Here is a 16,909-nt window from a genome sequence, read left to right as displayed (position 1 = left end):
GCCAGCAACTCTCGATTGCCAACATCATAATTACGCTCAGCAGGCGAAAACTTCCTGGAAAAGAAGGCACACGGTTTCATCACTGAGCCATCAGAACTTCTTTGCGACAAAACAGCCCCTGCTCCAATCTCAGAAGCATCAACCTCGACCTGGAACGGGAGCGAAACATCTGGCTGGCACAATACAGGGGCAGAAGAAAAACGACGCTTCAACTCCTGAAAAGCTTCCACAGCAGCAGAAGACCAATTGACCACATCAGCACCCTTCTTGGTTAAATCAATCAACGGTTTAGCAATATTAGAAAAGTTATTGATGAAGCGACGATAAAAATTAGCAAAGCCCAGGAACTTTTGTAGACTTTTCAGAGATGTCGGCTGAGTCCAATCATAAATGGCCTGAACTTTAACAGGATCCATCTCGATAGTAGAAGGGGAAAAAATGAACCCCAAAAATGAAACCTTCTGAACACCAAAGAGACACTTTGACCCCTTCACAAACAAAGAATTCGCACGCAGGACCTGGAACACCATTCTGACCTGCTTCACGTGAGACTCCCAATCATCCGAGAAGACCAAAATAACATCCAGGAATACAATCAGGAATTTATCCAGGTACTCTCGGAAGATGTCATGCATAAAGGACTGAAATACTGATGGAGCATTGGAAAGCTCGAATGGCATAGCCAGGTACTCAAAATGGCCCTCGGGCGTATTAAATGCTGTTTTCCATTCATCGCCCTGTTTAATACGCACAAGATTATACGCACCACGAAGATCTATCTTGGTGAACCAACTAGCCCCCTTAATCCGAGCAAACAAATCAGACAGCAGCGGCAAGGGGTACTGAAATTTGACCGTGATTTTATTTAGAAGGCGGTAATCAATACAAGGTCTCAACGAACCATCCTTCTTGGCCACAAAAAAGAACCCTGCTCCCAATGGCGACGACGACGGATGAATATGACCCTTCTCCAAGGATTCTTTTACGTAACTCCGCATAGCGGCGTGCTCAGGCACAGACAAATTAAACAGTCGACCTTTAGGAAACTTACTACCAGGAATCAAATCGATAGCACAATCGCAATCCCTATGCGGAGGTAGGGCATTGGACTTGGGCTCATCAAATACATCCCGGTAATCAGACAAGAACTCTGGGACCTCAGAAGGGGTGGATGATGAAATAGACAAAAATGGAACATCACCATGTACCCCCTGACAACCCCAGCTGGACACAGACATAGATTTCCAATCCAATACTGGGTTATGGACTTGTAGCCATGGCAACCCCAACACGACCACATCATGCAGATTATGCAACACCAAAAAGCGAATATCCTCCTGATGCGCAGGAGCCATGCACATGGTCAATTGGGTCCAGTACTGGGGCTTATTCTTCGCCAAAGGCGTAGCATCAATTCCTCTCAATGGAATAGGATACTGCAAGGGCTCCAAGAAAAACCCACAGCGCCTAGCAAACTCCAAGTCCATCAAATTCAGGGCAGCGCCTGAATCCACAAATGCCATGACAGAATAGGATGACAAAGAGCAGATCAAAGTAACGGACAAAAGAAATTTCGATTGTACCGTACCAATGGTGGCAGACCTAGCGAACCGCTTAGTGCGCTTAGGACAATCGGAGATAGCATGAGTGGAATCACCACAGTAAAAACACAGCCCATTCAGACGTCTGTGTTCTTGCCGTTCAGCTCTGGTCAAAGTCCTATCACATTGCATAGGTTCAGGTTTATGCTCAGATAATACCGCCAAATGGTGCACAGCTTTACGCTCACGTAAGCGTCGATCGATCTGAATGGCCAAAGACATAGACTCATTCAGACCAGCAGGCGTGGGAAATCCCACCATGACATCCTTAAGGGCTTCAGAGAGACCCTTTCTGAAAATTGCTGCCAGCGCACATTCATTCCATTGAGTGAGCACAGACCACTTCCTAAACTTCTGACAATATATCTCTACCTCATCCTGACCCTGACACAAAGCCAGCAAATTTTTCTCTGCCTGATCCACTGAATTAGGTTCATCATAAAGCAATCCGAGCGCCAGAAAAAACACATCAATATCACATAATGCAGGATCTCCTGGAGCAAGGGAAAATGCCCAGTCTTGAGGGTCGCCACGTAATAAAGAAATAATGATCTTAACTTGTTGAACTGGGTCACCAGAGGAGCGGGGTTTCAAAGCCAGAAACAGTTTGCAATTATTTTTGAAATTCATAAACTTAGCTCTATCTCCAGAAAATAAATCAGGAATAGGAATTCTAGGTTCTAAAATAGATTTCTGAACCACAATGTCTTGAATTTTTTGTACTCTTGCAGTGAGATGATCCACACAAGAAGACAGAACTTTAATGTCCATCACTGCACCTGTCTCCTGAACCACCCAAATGTCTAGGGGAAAGGAAAGACAAAACACAGTGCAAAGAAAAAAAAATGGTCTCAGAACTTCTCCTTTCCCTCTATTGAGAAGCATTAGTACTTTGGGCCTCCAGTACTGTTATGAACTGGTGATTTAGAACCACAATGGACCTGGTGGTTAAGAGCACTGAAAATGACCTGATAGTTACTAATAACATAGGACGAGCTCTGAGACGTGGGAACTCTGCTGACCGCAATCCCTAATCCTATCACACCACACTAGAGGTAGCCGTGGAGCGCTCCTGACCAGACCTAGGCGCCTCGGGCACAGCCTGAGAAACTAGCTAGCCCTGAAGATAGAAAAATAAGCCTACCTTGCCTCAGAGAAATTCCCCAAAGGAAAATGCAGCCCCCCACATATAATGACTGTGAGTAAAGATGAAAATACAAACACAGAAATGAAATAGATTTTAGCAAAGTGAGGCCCGACTTACTGAATAGACTGAGGATAGGAAAGATAGCTTTGCGGTCAGCACAAAAACCTACAAACAACCACACAGAGGGCGCAAAAAGACCCTCCGCACCGACTAACGGTACGGAGGTGCTCCCTCTGCGTCCCAGAGCTTCCAGCAAGCAAGACAAACCAATATAGCAAGCTGGACAGAAAAAATAGCAAACAAAAGTAACACAAGCAGAACTTAGCTTATGCAGGGCAGACAGGCCACAAGAACGATCCAGGAGAGAGCAAGACCAATACTGGAACATTGACTGGAGGCTAGGAACAAAGAACTAGGTGGAGTTAAATAGAGCAGCACCTAACGACTTAACCTCGTCACCTGAGGAAGGAAACTCAGAAGCCGCAGCCCCACTCACATCCACCAGAGGAAGCTCATGGACAGAACCAGCCGAAGTACCACTCATGACCACAAGAGGGAGCTTGACCACAGAATTCACAACACCCGACCAAGTATTGAGTGCATTTACTGAACATACATTTCAGTAGGCCAACATTTGAGATTTTACAATCATTTTTCAAGCTGGAGGTACAAAGTATTCTAATTTACTGAGATAATGACTTTTGGGTTTTCATTGGCTGTATGCCATAATCATCAACATTAACAGAAATAAACACTTGAAATAGATCACTCTGTTTACTAATGACAATAATATCTGAGTTTCACTTTTTGAATTGAAGAACTGAAATAAATTAACTTTTTGAAGATATTGTAATTTTATGAGAAGCACATGAATCACTAAATTGTTTATATCAAATACTGATCAATACAACTTCCATAATAATAATAATAATAATAATACATTTACGACTAACTGCATATCATTCCCATAATATTTCATAATCTAGCTATATGGCTTCCGGTCACACCACTCCACTGAAACTGCCCTAACTAAGGTCACCAATGACCTATTAACCGCCAAGAGCAAGCGACACTACTCTATCCTTCTCCTCCTGGACCTGTCCTCTGCCTTTGACACAGTGGACCATTCCCTGCTGCTGCAGACCCTCTCATCCCTTGGCATCACAGACTTGGCCCTATCCTGGATCTCATCATACCTAACTGACCGGACATTCAGCATTTCCCACTCACACACCACCTCCTCACCTCGCCCCCTATCTGTCGGAGTCCCGCAAGGTTCAGTTCTAGGACCCCTGCTCTTCTCCATTTACACCTTTGGCCTGGGACAGCTCATAGAATCTCACGGCATTCAGTATCATCTCTATGCTGACGACACACAGATCTACATCTCTGGACCAGATATCACCTCCCTACTAACCAGAATCCCTCAATGTCTGTCTGTTATTTCATCCTTCTTCTCCACTAGATTTCTAAAACTTAACATGGACAAAACAGAATTCATCATCTTTCCCCCATCTCACATGACCTCTCCAACGAACCTATCCATTACAGTAAACGGCTGCCCACTCTCCCCAGTCCCACAAGCCCACTGTCTTGGGGTAATCCTTGACACTGATCTCTCCTTCAAACCACATATCCAAACCCTTTCCACTTCCTGCCGCCTCCAACTCAAAAATATTTCACGGATCCGTACATTTCTAAACCAAGAATCTGCAAAAACCCTAGTCCATGCCCTCATCATCTCCCGCCTTGACTACTGTAACCTCCTGCTCTGTGGCCTGCCCTCTAACACTCTTGCACCCTTCCAATCTATTCTAAACTCTGCTGCCTGACTAATCCACCTGTCCCCCCACTATTCCCCAGCCTCTCCCCTCTGTCAATCCCATCACTGGCTCCCCATCACCCAGAGACTCCAGTACAAAAGCCTAACCATGACATACAAAGCCATCCACAACCTGTCTCCTCCATACATCTGTGACCTCGTCTCCCGGTACTTTCCTGCACGCAACCTCCGATCCTCACAAGATCTTCTCTACTCCCCTCTTATCTCCTCTTCCCACAATCGCATACAAGATTTCTCTCGTGCATCCCCCCTACTCTGGAACTCTCTACCACAACATATCAGACTCTCGCCTACCATCGAAACATTGCATGACCAGCTCTACCCTCCCCTACTGTATCCTCACCCATCCCTTGTAGATTGTGAGCCTTCGCGGGCAGGGTCCTCTCTCCTCCTGTACCAGTTGTGACTTGTATTGTTCAAGATTATTGTACTTGTTTTATTATGTTTACCACTCCTCACATGTAAAGCGCCATGGAATAAATAGCGCTATAATAATAAATAATAATAATAATAATAATAATATGGATAATATCTATAAATATTGGGGAAAAAAATACTTCTAGCTGCTGTCTCATAAATAAATAAAGAATACAAAGATACAAAGGTAGGATAATCATAATATTGGATCAAGATACTAATGTAGTGATTTGGTGTTCGGATGGCACTGATACTTATTCAACACAATTTACTGGTAGTCTACCACATCTAGTCTGCAAAGCTATTGATTATGAAGGAGTCCCAAGCTTTATTTGATGTGTTTTAACCCCTTAGTGACAGAGCCAATTTGCTACCTAATGACCAAGCTAATTTTTACAATTCTGACCGCTGTCAGCTCTAGAACATTTCAACGTTTCTGACTGATTACTGTACTTCATGTAAGTGTTAAAATTTATTCGATATAACTTTACATCAGCACAATTTTGTAAACATCATTTTTGTTAGGATGTTATAAGGGTGAAAAGTTAACCAGTGATTTCTCATTTTTCCAACAAAATTTACAAAACCATTTTTAGGGACCACCTCACATTTGAAGTGAGTTTGGGGGGGTCAATATAACAGAAAATACTCAAAAGTGAAACCATTCTAAAAACTGTACCCCTCAAGGTGTGCAAAACCACATTCAAGAAGTTTATTAACCCTTCAGGTGCTTTACAAGAACTAAAGCACTGTAGAAGGGAAAAATGAACATTTTACTTTTTTCACAAAAAATTTGGAACCAATTTTTTTTTATTTTTACAAGGTTATCAGGAGAAAATGAACCACAAAAATTTGTTGTGCAATTTCTCCTGAGTATGTTGATATCCCATATGTGGGGGAAAGCCACTGTTTGGGTGCATGGCAGGGCTAAGAAGGGAGGGAGCACTGTTTGACTTTTTGAATGTAAAATTTTCTGGAATCAATGATGATGCCATATCGCGTTTGGAGACCCCTGAGGTACCTAAACAGGGGAACCCCCAATTCTAACTACAACCTTAACCCCAACACACCCCTAACCCTAATCCCAACCCAAACCATATCACTAACCACAAGCCTAATCCTAACACACCCCTAACCCTAATCCCAACCCTAACCGTAATCCCAACCATAACCACAACCCTACCCCAACCCTAACTTTAGCCCAATCCTAACCCTAGCCCCAACCCTGACCTTAACCCAACCCTAACTTTAGCCCAACCCTAGCCTTAACTTTAGCCCAACCCTAACCCTAACTTTAGCCCTACCCTAACCCTAACTTTAGCCCAACTCTTACCCTAAAGGAAAAATGGAAATAAATAAATTTTTTTAAATTTTATTATTTTTACCTAACTAAGGGGATGATAAAGGGGGTTGATTAACTATTTTCTTTATTTTGATCACTGTGATAGACCCTATCCAATAGGAAAAATTTCCTATTGTTGCCGGGTGCCTGCCGGCAGATCTCGGCAGGTACACTGCTCATGCGCCTGCCATTTTCTCCTGAAAGAAGATGCCGACGGCCCAGGGGATGTCACAGGGGATGCAGAGACAATGAAGGTAACCGGGGGGATCAGGAGACTCTATTTCTCTCTCCTCTGATGTGCAATAACATCATAGGAGAGAGAAATTAAATGCAAAATCTGACTTTTTTTTGCGGTCACCATTATTCCGTTAATAACGGTGATCGCAACACTGGATCGGTAAAAAACAACCCGAATCATGTTCTCTGGGGTCTCTGCTACTGGGGAGAATTTCCAACTCTGGGGGGCGCTATACACTTATTTCTCAGCGCCATTAAAAAGCGGTGCTGAGGCATAAGTACCCTTAACTGCTGCCGTTAAAAGGCGTATCTGCGGTCATTAAGGGGTTAAAAATGTTTGCACAACCTAAGATCATCCTAAGAACTTTATCGTCAAGTACTAATATTTGACTGCAGTTATTACAGCCTATTAGTTAAGAGAAATTAGGTTGTAGAGGCCCCTTGTAAATTCTTTTTCCCTTCCAAAAATGGATAATTCCCTAACAAGATAGTCCTACAGCTCAAGTGAATAATTCTGATAATTATGTCAGTTAACAAATGCTATTTAAAGGGATTTTGTAAAAGTTATTAGACATCAAGCAATTTGAAAACGTGGAAAAATTAGGTCAACTTTCGAATCTTTAACCATTCAATTGGTGCCACTCCAGTGGTCACTTAAAATCCTGCGGTTGATCTTGTGTCGTACACACGGTGGCGCAGTGGTTAGCATAGCAGCCTTGCAGCTCTGGGGTCCTGGGTTCTAATCCCACCCAGGACAACATCTGCAAAGAGTTTGTATGTTCTCTCCGTGTTTGCGTGGGTTTCCTCCGGGCACTCCGGTTTCCTCCCACATTCCAAAGACATACTGATAGGGAATTGAGATTGTGAGCCCCAACGGGGACAGTGATGATAATGTTTGCAAACTGTAAAGCGCTGCGGAATATGTTAGCGCTATATAAAAATAAAAATAAAGATTATTATTATTATTGCTGCAGCTAGTCACATTCTTCAAACGTCATGTGTCATACATGCCAGTAACTTAGCTAAGGCCATTGAATAGCTGCATTGGGCCTGTGAAAAATGTACACCATAAAAGCAGCTGAAGTATCAGCAGGGACCACCAAATGGGAGATTTAAAAGCTAAGTTATATTTATTTTATTATGTTTCAAATTGCATGCTGTTAGGCAAATTTCATAAAATCCCAGACAAACCCTGTGGAGACACCTGGGTCAATGGGTACTCTCGCCCGCTGGCCTGGCTATTCTTAGAAAGATACCATAGACCAGGGCTCATCCCACTGAAAGTTCATACTCCTTTCCCGTGGGCAGAATACTACTCAGACTTCACAGGGTGAGGGTAACACACTACGGTAATTATTTATTGGAGCACCAACAGTCAACAATATATTGTACAGTCCCAGCAAATACATTAGACGCTGCAAATGACAGAGTCTTACCCTTTCGCTGGCTGGCCAGAAATTAGAACATCTGCAACTTCGGGTCTAGCAGGGCCAACTACCTCAACCAGTGGCACTCTGCTTTTGGCAGGCACCCACAGAGAGGAGGTAGTGGCGAGCTTAAGAAACTGACAGTCCATTGAGGTATGTGATCAGGTGACCTGATTGTCCCAACCTGGGTTCTCCAAATGTCTCCATAGGTTCAGTAATGGGCAGGGGATCAAATCTGCATTCCTTCCGTTGGAGCCATAGGGCCTTGGTTGCTGTCCTCTGAGGTCTCTATGTAAAAGGATGAGGTCCCATTGTATACCCAAAGCTGTACTTCAGGCAATCATCCATAAATTTGGGGGGAGGTGGGACGAGGTAATCTCTCATTGTTCGAGTGTTCCATTGACCTGCATATTTTGTCCTTCAATGATTTCAGTATAACAAGTCTACAAAAGTCATGTGTCATACATGCCAGTAACTTAGCTAAGGCCAGTGAATAGCTGCAGTGGGCCTGTGAAAAATGTACACCATAAAAGCAGCTGAAGTATCAGCAGGGACCACCAAATGGGAGATTTAAAAGGTAAAACATTGAAGGACCTGCATATTTTGTCCTTCAATGTTTTCAGTATAACAATCTGCATGGACTGATACAACAGGTAGTCAGCAGGCATTCACCAAGTTAACAAACATCGATTGTTAAGTTAACCTGCGCCTTTGTCCAGCAAGGATAACAGAACAATAAGCTGCAAGGACTGATTCAATAGGTCGTCAGCAATCTTTCAACAAATCAACAAACATCAATTCAACCTACAACAAGAGTCAACGATCAGACTCATATGCACAATAGCTCATGACCCTGGGACTACTGAATAACACGCCTGGCATAAGAATAAATGCGGTGTCGTCACAACCCCATTTAAGCATTTACCTGCTTTAAAATTTATAGGTTATACTTTTAGAGCTTTTTAACATTTGCAAAATGAATAATAATAAAATAAACAAAGCACCCCAGACAATATTTGTATACTTAGTGACAATCATGGGAGGAGGGCTGTGGTGAAAGAGCATCAGAATTTTGTGAAAAAAAAATATTTAAACCAGAAAGTGCCATAAAAGCAGGACCAGCTGATTATTAAAATATAAAATAATAACACTGCTTAATGAAAGGGAATAAATTAGTTTTGTAACTGAGAGAAAAGAAACTTTTTTTACAGACTAGTAAAGACAATTTAGGTCAAGTGGTCCTTACTCGCTGGTAGAGGTTATCAGAGTTGTCAGGTTGGTGAGTTGGCTGCTTTGATTAAGAGCAGATACATTTTGTTCACTGATTGGATAAGAAGTAATTTGGATACTTGACACAGTGACAAAGAGAATTTGACCTGTTTATGTCAGTGACAGGTGTGTGGGGGTTTTAACTATTTCAGAAAAGAGGAGCAGCATAAATGGTGCTAATGGGCTAATCATGAGAACAAAATGCACAACGGTATAGTTTTTTTACAGTCTGGATTACAGCAAATCAAAGGTAAAATAATGGAATTGCAGTGCAGAGCTTTGAGGGTATTACAGCAAGGATGTCCGGTTGTTTTGTATGTGTTCCAGCTGTTCATTCCATGGGTTGAACATGTGTCCATAATAGTCTATGGCACCATTCATATGTCAATTTATTTGCAAAACATGTGTTTGCAAAAAAATGGAGACATAATAATAATTAATAATAATGTTATTTATATAGCACCAGCATATTCCGCAGCGGGGACTTGTACAGACAATAGACATTACAGCATAACAATAAACACAGATCAAAACAGATACCAAGAGGAATGAGGGCCCTGCTCACAAGCTTACAAACTATGAGGAAAAGGGGAGACACGAGAGGTGGATGGTAACAATTGCTATCATTGTTTAGACCAGCCATAGTGTAAGAATCGGGTGTTCATGTAAAGCTGCATGAACCAGTTATCAGTCTAAGTATGTAACAGTACAGACACAGAGGGTTATTAAATGCATAAAACGTATGAGAACATGATGTGAGGAACCTGATTATGGTTTAAGTTTTTTGAATGGGCCACACAGGGATAGTTAGGTTAATGCGTTGCGGTGGTAGGCCAGTCTGAGCAAATGCATTTTTAGGGCACGCTTAAAGCTGTGGGGATTGTGGATTAATCGTATTAACCTGGGTAGTAGAGTTGAGCGACTTTTACTTTTTTAGGAACTTTCTCAAAAGTCCGGTCGGGTGAAATCGGCCGATTATTGCGAAAAGTCGGGGGTCGGCCGAAACACGAAACCCAATGCAAGTCAATGGGGAATCAAAGTCGGCAGTGATTGGAGGACAGGAAAACACCTACAGTGCCCATTTTAATGCCAAAAACATCAATTCTTATTTCTTAAGCTTGTCAATCTTAATTTACTTTATAATAATAGTTAGGCATTTAAAACAGGGGCTCATTTGGCTAAAGTTGTGGGGGGGTAGGGCTGACTCAAGATTTTCGTGGACTCAGGAAACGCGGAATACATCACGGCGGTGGAGCAGGGAGAGGTAAGTATTTCAACTTTGCAAGTGCTGCGATCCTGAGCAAGCAGGGGTGCCCACTAGTTGGCACTGGCATAGGGCTCCTCATATTACGGTGGTGTTTGACGGCGGGAAGCGCCTCCGAATGCCAGAGTTACTTTTGCATACTATGAGGGGCCCTGTGCCAGTGCAAATGAGTATGCCCCCCCACCTGATGAAGGAACCTGCACTTTCATCTGCACCTTCCTCTTTGTAAGGTGTTATAGTATGCAGGAAGGGGAACCTGACTTTCAGCAGGGTCAGATTCTGGCTCAGTACACTGCGAGGGCAATGTAGTGATCTGAGTCAATGGAACAGCATAATAATCTAGCTGTGGCTGTGCATCTGTGCACTCCATGTCCGATTCATCTTGTAATGGGCTATTAACAATTTCCCTCTCTAACCCAGGCACGGTATGTGTAAAGAGCTCCATGAAGTAAACTGTACTTTCGCCTGCCGCATCCTTCACTTTTGGTTTGAGTGAAGGAAACAAGGAAGCGACTTGTTCCTGACCGGGAGCACCCACTGACGACTCGCTGCTTTTAGATTTCGAACCTTCTGAAGAGGAGGCGAAAGAGCTAGAGGCTGAGTCAGCAAGGAAAGCCAAAATTTTTTCCTGCTGTTCTGGCTTTAAAACCTGTTTTCCTACTCCCAGATAAGGGAGCCTTCGAGGCCTTGTGTAGCCAGACGATGACGCTGGCTCAACACCTCCAGCCTTTGGTGCTATTTTGCTTTTCCCACTACCACCAGATGCTCCACCAACACCACCATCAGTACCAGCTGGCAACACCCGCCCACGGCCTCTTCCACCAGACTTCCTCATTTTTGGAAAAATCTAACCAAAATAACAACCGTTATATGGTACTGTGAAACAAGGTAGAAGGTGTATATAAACTTGTGGAGAATTTTGATCTCCCTTTTTTTGGGGGGGGGGGACTGCAACACAACTCAGGCGTAGTGTATTACACTACACAATGTAAGTGGCAGAACGTGGCTGGAAGATGTACGACAAACTAACAGAACTGTGACATAGATCCACTTAGTGCCAATTTAAATCTCCCTTTTATTTGGGGGAGACTGCAACAAAACTCAGGCCCAGTGTATTACACTACACAATGTAAGTGGCAGAATGTGGCTGGAAGATGTACGACAAACTAACAGAACTGTGACGTAGATCCACTTAGTGCAAATTAAAATCTCCCTTTTATTTGGGGCAGACTGCAACAAAACTCAGGCCCAGTGAATTACACTACACAATGTAAGTGGCAGAACATGGCTGGAAGATGTACGACAAACTAACAGAACTGTGACGTAGATCCACTTAGTGCCAATTTAAATCTCCCTTTTATTTGGGGGAGACTGCAACAAAACTCAGGCCCAGTGTATTACACTACACAATGTAAGTGGCAGAACGTGGCTGGAAGATGTACGACAAACTAACACAATTGTGACGTAGATCAACTTAGTGCAAATTTAAATCTCCCTTTTATTTGGGGGAGACTGCAACAAAAATCAGACCCAGTGTATTACACTACACAATGTAAGTGGCAGAATGTGGCTGGAAGATATATATATATATAAAAAAAGGGCTGTAGTACAATTTCAATCTCCCTACAATGATCTCAGGACAAGTATGGCAGCAATAAAAAGGACTGCTGCACACAAAAGTGTGGACAAAGAAACAAGAGAACTGTGCAGAAAGGAGCAACAGGATTTTTGCTTTTAAAAAAGCAGTTGGTTTGCACAGCGGCGTACAAATACCAATGCAGCTATCAGGGAGCCTTATAGGGCAGCCTAATAAGCTACAGAGCTGATGCACAAAAAATAAACTCCACTGTCCCTACAAAGAAAAGGTGGTGTTGGACAGTGGAAATCGCTAAAGCACAAGCAGTTTCGGGGTTAATCTTCCCTCCCTAACTATATCCCTTCTTCTGATGAAGCTGCAGCAACCTCTCCCTATGCTAAGATCGGCAGAAGTAAGATGGCGGTCGGCATGCACGCCCCTTTATAGCCCCTGTGTCGCCGCAGAAAGCAAGCCAATCACTGTAATGCCCTTCTCTAAGATGGTGGGGATCGAGACCCATGTCATCATGCTGCCCACACTCTGCGTCCTCCTTCATTGGATGAGAAATGGTGCCGAAAGCATCATATGAAACACAACTTTGGGGCAAAGATCGTCGACCTCATGGCCAATCCCACACTAGGATCGGGTCGGGTTTCATGAAACCCGACTTTGCCGAAAGTCGGCAACTTTTGAATTTGTTCGATCCGTTTTGCTCAACCCTACTGGGTAGTGCATTCCAAAGAATTGGCGCAGCACGTGAAAAGTCTTGGAAATGGAAGTGGGAGGTTCTGATTATTGAGGATGTTAACCTCAGGGCATTAGCAGAACGGAGAGCATGGGTAGGGTGGTAGGCTGAGACCAGGGAGGAGATGTATGGTGGTGCTGAGCCATGGAGTGCTTTATGGATGAGAGTAATAAGTTTATACTGGATTCTAGAGTGGATGGGTAGCCAGTGTGTTCAATTTTGAGCCTACTTATCAATAAAAACCACCCATGCAATTCTATTGGTCTTTGAAAAACTTGGACAACACACTGATGGCTACCTAGTTGCATCCAAGTTCTGTTTGTTTTTAATTGACTTTAATAGGAGAAGCTTTAGAAAACTCCTAACTTTTTTGCATACTATTAACAAAAGTGAATCTCTGATGATAATCTAATCCAAATAATGATCAATGTCAGTTCACAAACATAAAAAAAACAGTGAAACTGGTTTAGTATATGGTTTTTGCTCTTATTTTACCCTGGTGGTTTAACTAGTGAAAGCAAGAGGAAATAAAACATATCATAGGTATCTGCAGTTGTTAGTGGAACAAGTTGCCTAAAAATATTTCCAATTTAAGTACAGTTGTACAATGAGGGGTACAGTAATTGAAGAATATACTAGTAGAATCAATGGGTACAAAAAAGGCACACTGTTCCACATTTATTAAAAATTGTAGAATTTGTAGCAAATCTTTAGAGTATTTGACCTCTGTCACTCCATATTTATGAAATATCGCACTTTAACCCCTTTCCGACATTGTGCATAATAGTGCGCTGATGTAAGACTCCCTCTCTTTGATGTGGGCTCTGGCACTGAGCCCACATCTTTTCTGGCACACTTCGGCTGTTTGATCCACCCGTGGCTGTTAACTATAATAATCTATATATATAATTGTCTAAGGGTTTTTCCGTCTGTCTGTCTGTCTGTCTGTCCTGGAAATCCCGGCTCTCTGATTGGTCAAGGCCGCCAGGCCTCGACCAATCAGAGACCGGCACAGCATCGACGTAGAAATCCTGCGTCTCTGATTGGTCGAGGCCGCCAGGCCTCGACCAATCAGCAACGGGCACAGCGATGATGATGTCATAAAGGACGTAGACATCCCGCGTCTCTGATTGGTCGAGGCCGCCAGGACACAGTCTGCCGCGAATTCTGAAATCATCATTGTCCATATACTACGGGGACATGCATATTCTAGAATACCCGATGCGTTAGAATCGGGCCACAATCTAGTCTAATATATAATTGCCTAGAATACTACTTCCTGCAATTTGTGCCAACTTCCTGTCCGGAGCTAATGTCCGGAGCTAATGTCCGGAGCTAATGTCCGGAGATAAGTGACGTCAACAGTGTCCAGTGTCTGATTGGTTGCCGCCTGCTGCGAGCGACCAATCAGAAACGTGCCGTACTGTGACACACTCCGCCCACCATTTTGGTGTGATTTTTGAATTTTTACCTCACAGCAAGTTTCTACTGCGTGGAGGTGGGCCCAGTGACGTTGCTCTTCAAGCTCCTGCCGAATTTCGTCAAAAAAATTATAATACCATTTACCAAAACTATATATATTTAGTTGTGAAGTGGTTCAGTGACATTTTCACACCAATTTTGAACTTTTGTTTGGTGTTTTCTCCATATACTGCCTATTATTCACTGACTGTTATACTGAGAGACTGCCGTTTATTAACCTCTTCTTTGCCACATTGGGTATATTGCTCTATTATTTGCCACATAAGGACATTGTCCATTATTGCCCAGCAATTTCTTAAATAACAAGAATTGTCAAGAGCTGGTACTATTATTTATTAATTGTATTATTCTTACATTTGAATAAATAAAGTATATATGGATTCTAGACTCCCGATTCTTTAGAATCGGGCTGCCATCTAGTAATAATAATAATAATCTTTATTTTTATATAGCGCTAACATATTCCGCAGCGCTTTACAGTTTTGCACACATTATCATCACTGTCCCCGATGGGGCTCACAATCTAGAATCCCTATCAGTATGTCTTTGGAATGTGGGAGGAAACCGGAGTGCCCGGAGGAAACCCACGCAAACACGGAGAGAACATACAAACTCTTTGCAGATGTTGTCCTGGGTGGGATTGGAACCTAGGACCCCAGCGCTGCAAGGCTGCAGTGCTAACCACTGTGCCACCGTGCTGCCCTAACTAGTTAAATGCCGCTTTTAATCTCTGACAACGGCATTTAACACGCGTTTCTGTGTCATGTTATCAGGAAAAAAATGGTCAGACAGATGGAGGAGCTTTTAAATTCGGATCTGGAGGAGGGAGGAGGGTAGTTGTGCTAAAAAGGGGATAGAGAAAACAAAGTGAGATACTAGGGGTCAATGAGGATTTAGGTGGGACTAGGACATGCAAGGAACATAGGTGAGTAAGAGTAACAAATGTGCTAATAGTATTAAATGTCTGCTGGCAAATGCAAGAAGTCTTTTAAACAAAATGAATGAATTTTGTCAGCTTCAGAATTCGATATGGTAGGCATTACGGAAACTTTGCTGGACGAAAGCCATGACTGGGTGACAAACGTAGAAAGTTACACTACGTTTACAAAGGACATGAACGATAGAAAAGGTGGAGTGGTGTGTATTAGGGTTGAGCGAAACGGGTCGTTCATTTTCAAAAGTCGCCGACTTTTGGCAAAGTCGGGTTTCATGAAACCCGATCCGACCCCTGTGCGGGGTCGGCCATGCGGTACGCGACTTTCGCGCCAAAGTCGCGTTTCAATGACGTGAAAAGCGCCATTTCTCAGCCAATGAAGGTAAACGCAGAGTGTGGGCAGCGTGATGACATAGGTCCTGGTCCCCACCATCTTAGAGAAGGGCATTGCAGTGATTGGCTTGCTGTCTGCGGCGTCACAGGGGCTATAAAGGGGCGTTCCCGCCGACCGCCATGTTACTGCTGCTGATCTGAGCTTAGGGAGAGGTTGCTGCCGCTTCGTCAGAAGCAGGGATAGCGTTAGGCAGGGTCCATTAACTACCAAACCGCTTGTGCTGTAACGATTTCCACTGCCCAACACCACCTTCGGTGTGCAGGGACAGTGGAAGCTACATTTTTTTTTTTTTTTCCCTCAGCGCTGTAGCTCATTGGGCTGCCCTAGAAGGCTCCCTGATAGCTGCATTGCTGTGTGTACGCCGCTGTGCAAACCAACTGCTTTTTTCAAAGCACAAATCCTCTTGTTCCTTCTTTTCTGCACAGCTATCTTTTTGGTTTGTACACACTTTTTATTTAATTTGTGCATCAGTCCACTCCTTATTGCTGCCTGCCATACCTGGCTGAGATTACTGCAGGGAGATAGTAATTGAAGGACACTCCCTGTTTTTTTTTTTTTTTTTGTGGGAGATTAAGATTGACATTTCTGCTAGAGTGCCATCCCTGTCTGTGTCATCTCTCACTCAGTGGGCCATAGAAAGCCTATTTATTTTTTTGCTTGATTTGGGTTATAAAATCTACCTGAAAAAATCACTACATCAATCAGTGGGAGAAAAATATTGGCCTCAGGGCTTGTGTGCCACTCTTGACTCCTGTGTGCATCATCACTCACTCAGTGGGCCATAGAAAGCCTATTTATTTTTTTGCTTGATTTTGGTTCTAAAATCTACCTGAAAAAATCACTACATCAATCAGTGGGAGAAAAATATTGGCCTCAGGGCTTGTGTGCCACTCCTGACTCCTGTGTGCATCATCACCCACTCAGTGGGCCATAGAAAGCCCATTTTTTTTTTTTTTGCTTTATTTGGGTTCTAAATTCTACCTGAAAAAATCAATAAATCAATCAGTGGGAGATTAATATTGGCCTTTGGGCTTGTGTGCCAGTCCTAAGCGTGCCATCTCTCTCTCTCAGATAGTGGGCCATAGAAAGCCTATTTATTTTTTTTTAATGGGTTTATAAATTTTCCCTGGAAAAAAAAAAAAAAAGTGGGAGATTAATATTGGCCTCTGGGCTTGTGTGCCAGTCCTGAGCGTGCCATCTCTCTCACAAATTGTGGGCCATAGAAAGCCTA

Source organism: Ranitomeya imitator, chromosome 4 (genome assembly GCF_032444005.1).
Source record: "Ranitomeya imitator isolate aRanImi1 chromosome 4, aRanImi1.pri, whole genome shotgun sequence".
NCBI lineage: Eukaryota > Metazoa > Chordata > Amphibia > Anura > Dendrobatidae > Ranitomeya > Ranitomeya imitator.
The sequence above is the reverse complement of the archived record's forward strand: the minus strand, read 5'-3'. Positions refer to the sequence as shown.